Genomic DNA, 8,423 nt, shown 5'->3' on the forward strand with positions numbered 1-8,423 from the left:
CACTTTCGAGGGCCAATCTCTCGTCCGGCCCGAGGAAACCTTTTGCACACCTCCGCTACCTTTTGGGAGGCCTACGCCTCATAGAAGCTGTCTACTGCGACTGTCCCTTGGCATGTAGGTCCCGACCAAGGTTAAATTCTAGCTCTTCCAGAGTGGTATCTCACGATGGCTCGCCCCCGGAAGGGAGCCTTTTCGCCCTCCACCTAAGGCTGCGCAGAAAGGCCCAAAGCCAATCCTGAGGAACGATAAAGCTTCATAGGGTCTTTCGTCCGGTCGCGGGTAGTCCGCATCTTCACGGACATGTCTATTTCACCGAGCCTCTCTCGGGGCGGTTGCCCGGATCATTCGCGCGTTTTGTGCGGGTCGAAACTTACCCGACAAGGAATTTCGCTACCTTAGGACCGTTATAGTTCTGACCCCTTCACGGGGCTTCGGTCGCCGGCCCCCATCATCGGTCACCAACTTCCTTGACATTCCGGATCGGGCGGCGTCAGCCCCATACATGGTCTTATGACTTTGCGCGAGACCTGTTTTTGGTAAACGATCGCCCGGGCCTGGTCACTGCGACCCCTTTGTGAGGAGGCACCCCTTCTCCGAAGTTCTGGGGGCTATTTTGCCGAGTTCCTTAGAGAGTTGTCTCCAGCACCCCTAGGTATTCTCTACCTACCCACCTGTCGGTTTTGGGTACAGGTACCCTTTTGTTGAAGGTCGTTCGAGCTTTTCACGGGAGTATGGCATGGGTTACTTTAAGCCATAGCGCTGGTACTCGGACATTGGCTCGAGGCATTTTCTCTACCCCTTCTTACCACGAAAAGCAAGGTCACCTTGCGTCCTTGAATCGATAACCATCTTTTCGCTAACATAGCCTCCTCCGTCCCTCGGGACCAACAAAGGGTAATCTGGGAATATTCACTGTTGTCCATCGACTCACGCCTTTTCGCCCGATCTTAGGCCCGACTCACCTCCATGGACAAACCTTGTGGAGGAACCCTTAGGTTTTCGGGGCATTGGATTCTCACCAATGTTTGTGTTACTCAAGTTGACATTCTCGCTTCCGCCGTCCACACCTGCTTTCGCGAGTGCTTCCCTCCTCTCGAGCGAACACTCCCTACCGATGCATTTTACATCCCACGCCCGGCGGTCGCTTAGCCCGTTCATCTTGGCGCAAGAGCTTCGATCGATGAGCTATTACGCACTCTTTCAAGGGTGGCGCTTCTAGGCAAACCTCCTCGGCTGTCTCGCACCCTACCTCCTTTATCAGCGAAAGCGGTCATTTAGGGGCCTTAGGTGGTGATCCGGGTTTTTCCCTCGACGATGAAGCTTATCCCCATCGTCTCACCGGCCGACCTTGACCCCTGTTATTTTGGGGCCATATCTAGTATTCAAAGTTTGCCTCGATTTGGTACCGCTCTCACGGCCCGTCTCAAAACGATTGCTTTACCCTAGATGTCGATCAACCGATCGCCTCAACGCATTTTGGGGAGAACCAGCTAGCTCACGGGTTCGAGTGGCATTTCACCCCTAACCACAACTCATCCGCGATTCTTCAACATCGGTCGGTTCGGACCTCCACTTAGTTTCACCCAAGCTTCATCCTAGTCATGGATAGATCACCCGGTTCGGGTCCATAAGCGGTGACAATTGCCACTATGAAGACTTCGCTTTATTCGGCTCGATGGGTTCCCTTAACCAAGCCACTACCTATGAGTCGCCGGCTCATTCTTCAACAGCATCGCGGTTAGAGCCCTGGTCTCCTCCCACCTTTGCTTGGGAGCTTACGGTTTCATGTTCTATTTCACTCCCGATGGGGTTCTTTTCACCCTTCCCTCACGGTACTACTTCGCTATCGGTCACCCGAGTATTTAGCCTTGCAAGGTGGTCCTTGCTGATTCACCGCGGGATTCCACGTGCCCCATGCTACTTCGGTCGGAGCATAAGCTAGTGATGCTTTCAGCTCTTGGACTCTCGCCATCTAGGGTGCAGCACTCTACCGCTTCCGCCTAGCAACCGCGGCGGCTTGTATTGCTCTCCCACAACCCCGTTTTCACGGGTTTAGGCTGCTCCCATTTTTCGCCGCTACTACGGGAATCGCTTTTGCTTTCTTTTCCTCTAGCTACTAAGATGTTTCGATTCGCGGGTTGTCTCTTGCCCGCCCATGGATTTAGCGGCAATTGAAGGTTGACCTATTGGGGAATCTCTGGATCTATGCTTATTTTCAACTCCCTCAAGCATTTCATCGCTTGCGCCGCTTTCCTCGTCTCACGGGTGCCTAGGTATCCACCGTAAGCCTTTCCTCGTTTGAACCATGCCGTTAACTTTAAAGGCTATGCCATCCTAAGGTCTTTGCTAAATGGAAGGATCATATCAACGCGTCCATGAATGATAAATCATAGATCGAATGCCGAATCGGAAAAATTGGGTGCTATCATATACCTTTGTATCGGTTAAGTTCACGAGCTAGAGATAAGCGGACTCGAACCGCTGACATCCGCCCACGGGGTAAACCACGCCTCCTCGAGGCCTCCCCGACTGATTCTACCATAGAGGCCAACGATAGACAATAACTCCCCCAAACCGCGACTTACAACTTTCATCGTACATCACCGTGCTCTCCAAAGAGCAACTCTTCTCAAAATCTCAAAGGGTCTTGAGTTGGAATCCCATTCTAAGGATTCTTGCGGTTCCGGAGAATCCGAAGAACGGAGAACCAGAGGCGGAGAGCTTTACCCCTTTTCCGCCCGACTCTTTGGTCTTAAGAATCTTGGTTTTAAGAATGAGTGATTGCCGCTTCTCCGACCACTTACGCCCCAACCTAAGAGCGGGCCGACTAATCGTTCCACTTGTTGAATAGGGTTCTATGGTCGGTCCGTGACCCCTGGATGCCAAAGCGTCCTTGGGGTGATCTCGTAGTTCCTACGGGGGTGGAATCACGATGGGGTCGGCCCATGGATTTTCCTTCCTTTTGCGCATTTTTCGGCTCAAAGGGTTGAAGGAGATAGTGCATCAAAGCCGTTACGCAAGGGCCAACTTGATCCTCTTCCCGGGGATCCCGGATGAGGGAACCACTAGGAGAGCCGCCGACTCTAACTACCGTCCATATGCGATCCATACTAGATCTAACCAACTGCCCATCCTACCTCCTCTACGTTCTTGACAGCCCATCTTTGTCTCAGTAGAGTCTTTCAGTGGCATGTTTCAGTCCTCTTTCCCATTACTTGGAAAAAGTGAGCCACCGGTTCATTTACAAGATACTATCATTACTGCCTGGACAATTAGACATCCAACCCGTAATCGCAACGACCCAATTACAAGAGCAGAGCTCTACCAATTGAGTTATATCCCCCCGAGCCAAGTGGAGCATGCATGAAGGAGTCGGATGCTTCTTCTATTCCTGGCGCACTGGGCCATCTGGACTTAAACCGAGACCTGCGCCCGTGAAGTAAATCATCGCACCTCTGATCCAACCAATTGGGAGAGAATCAATAGATTCTTTTTGGGAGCGATTCATCCTTCCCGAACGCAGCATACAACTCTCCGTTGTCTTTGCGTTCTCCAAGTGTGCTAGTTCCCCCCTTTTCTTGCCATGGCAAGTCTTTGTGAAATAACCCTGATGAGAGAAGAAAAAGAAGAAGGCGTTAAGAGACCCTCCCGCCCAACCCTAGACACTCTAGGATCCTTTTTCAAACCTGCTCACATTTCGAGTCAAGAGATAGATAAATAGACACATCCCATTGCACGATCGGCGTTCATAGTGGAGGGGGTCAAAGACCAAGAAGCGAGTTATTTATGCCAAGCATTCTTCTTATGGCTAGATCCATCTCACGGTCCCTGCGGAAAGAAAAAGAATTTCATGTTCTTCCTTTTTCGGAAGGGAGGATTAGGAAATCCTATTGATTGCGGCTTTCTCCGACCTCCGGGAAAAGCATGAAAAAAAAGGCTCGAATGGTACAATCCCTCCCGTCCACCCCTTTCATTCACAGGGTGATCTCGTGGATTCTTGGTGCGTGAAGATCGTTGTTAGGTGCTCCATTTGATTTTCCCATTGAGGTCGAACCTAAACCTGTGCTTTCGAGAGATAGTTGTACATACACCGATAAAGGGATGTATGGATTCTCGAGAAGAGAGGAGCCTTGTGGTCCCCCGGACCGCCCGGATCCCACGAGTGAATAGAAAGTTGGATCTACATTGGATCTCACCTGAATCGCCCCATCTATCCTCCCCGATGAGAAGTTTAGTTTCAAACTCCGGTTGAATAGGAGGAGATGCGCCATGCTAATGTGCCTTGGATGATCCACATCTCCGGTCAAGCCCGATGAGCACATTGAACTATCCATGTGGTAGAGAGCCCTCACAGCCCGCAACAACGACGCGCGATTATCGGTGGCGCTTTACCGAAGCTAATAGCCCGTTGTGCGGGGCCTCCACCGGGGCCGCTATGCCAAAAAGCGAGAGAAACCCGATTCCTCTCTTTCCTTTTTACGTCCCCATGTCGCCACACGGGAGGGACATGGGGGCGTAAAGGATCCTATCAACTTGCTCCGACCTAGGATAATAAGCTCGTGGGCTTGGTCTTACTTCACCATTGAGAAACGAAAGAAGACTTCCATCTCCAAGCTTAGCTCGGGCGTAGCTTCGCTTCTTTTGGGTGTGAAGCGGTGTCAAACCAAAATACCCAACAAGCATTAGCTCTCCCCTCGAAAGGAGGTGATCTAGCCGCACCTTCCAATATGGCTACCTTGTTACAACTTCACTCCGGTCCACTAGCCCTGCCTTCGCATCCCCTTGCGGTTAAAGTAACGACTTCGGCATGGCCAGCTCTATAGTGTGACAAGCGGTGTGTACAAGGCCGAACGAATTCACCGGCCAGTATGGGTGACCGGGCGATTACTAGCGATTCGGCTTCATGCGGGCGAGTTGCGGCAATCCGAACCGAGGGCGGGTTTTGGGGTTAGCTCACCCTCGCGGGATCGCAACCCTTTGTCCCGGCCATTGTAGCACATGTATCGCCCAGGGAATAAGGGGCATGATGACTTGACGTCATCCTCACCTTCCTCCGGCTTCACCGGTAGTGTTCGGGGTTCCAAACTCAATGGTGGCAACTAAACCACGAGGGTTGCTTTCGTTCGCGGGACTTAACCCAACACCTTACGGCCGCGGTGAGCGACGCACAGCCATGCACCACCACGTATCTGCGTTCCCGAAGGCACCCTCTTTTCAAGAAGATTCGCGACATGTCAATCCTCGGTAAGGTTCTTCGCTTTGCATCGAATTAAACCACATGCTCCACGGCATGCGGGGCCCCCCAATTCCTTTGAGTTTCATTCTTGCGAACGTATTCCCCAAAGGGATACTTAACGTTAGTTAGCTCTGACTACACGGGTCGATACGCCATCGCCTAGTATCCATCATTTACGGCTAGGACTACCGGGGTATCTAATCCCATTCGCTCCCCAAGCTTTCATCTCTTAGTGTCGATTGTCGCCCGGTGAGTGCTTTCGCCGTTGGTGTTCTTTCCGATCTCTGCGCATTTCACGCTCCACCAGAAATTCCCTCTGCCCTTTACCGTACTCCGGCTTGGCGGTTTCCACCGCTGTATAGGGTTGAGCCACAGGATTTGACGGCGGACTTGAAAAGCCACCTACGACGCTTTTTCGCCCAATCATTTCGGATAACGCTTGCATCCTGCGTCTTACCGCGCTGCCGGGCACGAGTTAGCCGATGCTTATTCCCCGGATACCGTCATAGCTTCTTCTCCGGAAAAGAAAGTTCACGACCGGGCCCTTCTACCTCAAGCGGCATTGCTCCGTCGGGCTTTCTCCCATTCGCGAAAAATTCCCCATGCGCCTCCTCCGTAGGAGTTTGGGCCGTGTCTCCAATCCCCAGTGTGGTTGATCATCCTCTCGGACCAACCACGATCATCACCTTGGTAAGCTATTGCCTCACCAACTAGCTAATCGGGCGTGAGCCCCTCCTCGGGCGGATTCCTCCTTTTGCTCCTCGGCTATAGGGTATTAGCGGCCGTTTCAAACATTGTTCCCCCCAATGGCGGGTTCTTACGCGTTACTCACCTGTCCGCCATCTGGAAACATCACTTCCCGTCTGACTTGCATGTGTTAAGCATGCGCCCGGTTTCATCTTGAGCGAGGATCGAACTCTCCATGAGATTCATAGTTGCATTACTTATAGCTTCCTTGTTTGTAGACAAAGCGGATTCATAATTGTCTTTCATTCCAAGGCATAACTTGTATCCATGCGCTTCATATTCACTTGGAGGTTGCTTCCAGAAATATAGCCATTTCTACCCCTCGCGTCAATCCCACGAGCCTCTTATCCATTTTCATTCGATCACGGCGGGGGAACAAGTCAAAATAGAAAAACTCACATTGGATTTAGGGATAATCAGGCTCGAACTGATGACTTCCACCACGTCAAGGTGACACTATACCGATGAGTTATATCCCTTCCCTGCCTCCATCGAGAAATAGAACTGACTAATCCTAAGGCAAAGGGTCGAGAAACTCAACGCCACTATTCCTGAACAACTTGGAGTCGGGCCTTCTTTTCGCACTATTACGGATACGAAAATAATGGCAAAATTTGGATTCAATTGTCAACTGCTCCTATCGAAAATAGGTGATATTGGCCTTTTTACTACGTTAGAGATTGGACTCTCTAATTTGATGAAAGAGCGAATTCAAAGTTCCTTACTCACGATCTTCGTGTTCGTAAAGTTGAAATAAGGAATCGAACCAACCTAAAGTCTAAGACAACTACAACTTGGTTGTTACTCTTAGGAAACTAGTAAGTAAGTTTAATATTAATACTAGGTTTCTTTCCTACACAAACATTAAAGAAAAACATTAAGATTTGAAATCATGCAATTAAGACAAAATACAATTTACTAAAGAAAAGGTGGAGAGCTAATCCTCCTCATGTGAAAATGACTTTTTGTTGTTGATTTGAATAGGTTCATTTTATTCTTCCTAGACTCATAGACAAACCCTAATGGAAGAAAACTTGATCTCTAACATGCATGGCTCATCTCTAAGCTCATACATGTTAGCAAGTGGAACCAAGCAATGACTTATCTCTAAGCTCATTACTTTGATTCCTAACTAGACATTACACCAACTATCATTTTGGGATAGGATGTAGGTCTAGTTGTTCTTCCTAAACAACTTACCAACCCAACAACAATTATTTTTCCTCACATGAGTTGGATTAACTCCCCAAAAAGGGAAGTTAGCTCATGATCCTTGGGATGAAGGATTACTAATTAGAAGTACAAAAAGAGAGAGAGAAAGAAGAAGAAGAAAACTAACTATCTAAACTCACTTGATTTTTATTTATTTTCTAGAAGAAAACCAAAGTTTCCTCTATTAAAACTATTACAAGTTTTTCTTACCAAACTAAAACTAAAAATCCAAAAATACTAAAGAACTAAAATAATACAAGGTAAGGAAAAGAAGTCAAGGGAGTAAATGGAGTGTCTCCCCTTGTCCATTTTCTTCTCCATTTGAGAGAAATCTCATTTCCTCCCACGTTAAACATCAAACCACATTTACTTCATTTTTATCCACCACATTAAAACAAAGTGACACCTTGCCTTTTTTTTCACTATTAACACCTAATCTAATTAATTACATACAAAGTGTAAACTTTGCACCAATAATTTGTCATTTTTGTCTTGACATGCTCCATGATTGATGACTCATCCAATCTTGCGGGCCCGCATAGTGGGTCAATGTGCAGTCTAGTGGCGATTCGGTCTTTGGGCAATTTTACGACTTCCCGCCTATGCGTAGAGTTCATCGCCCTGATTGTCTGAGCAGCTCATTTGTCGCATTCGGAGTCCTGGTTCAAGAGGTAGGAGCTTCGGAAGTTTGATGCTTCTGTGCAGATTTGGAAAAATTCATATATATGTCGTTCCTCGTGCTTTATCCCAATATTTCCATGTTTACTGCGAATACCTGCAAAAGTATGAAAACATATTTATTTCATGATTATTAAACACATAATTAACTAAATTTATATGTCTCAATGGGGTTTCATAATATACTTTTGGGTGCTTATCACACTACCCCCAAACAACAGTTTGCTTGTCCTCAAGCAAAGAAAAGACATTAAAACAGATAAGTGGCCAAAAATGTGTAGTCCTAACTAATTCTCGTTTCGCAGAGTGCGGTTGCATTGACCATATGCAACAAGGCCTTAAACCACTAAGAATTCCCTAGTGGACGAGTTATAGCCTCGTGAGAGTTTTCCAGAGAAGACACTCACAAACTTCATTTATACTACAACGACTCAGTGACAAAAACTTGTTTCCTATTTTAATCTCAGATATCCATACATCTCCTTAGCAGGGAACGAGGATTGATTTCTTTGGAACTCAAGTTAATATGTATTATTCAATAATTAAAACA

This window comes from Coptis chinensis, chromosome 8 (genome assembly GCF_015680905.1).
Source record: "Coptis chinensis isolate HL-2020 chromosome 8, ASM1568090v1, whole genome shotgun sequence".
Classification (NCBI taxonomy): domain Eukaryota; kingdom Viridiplantae; phylum Streptophyta; class Magnoliopsida; order Ranunculales; family Ranunculaceae; genus Coptis; species Coptis chinensis.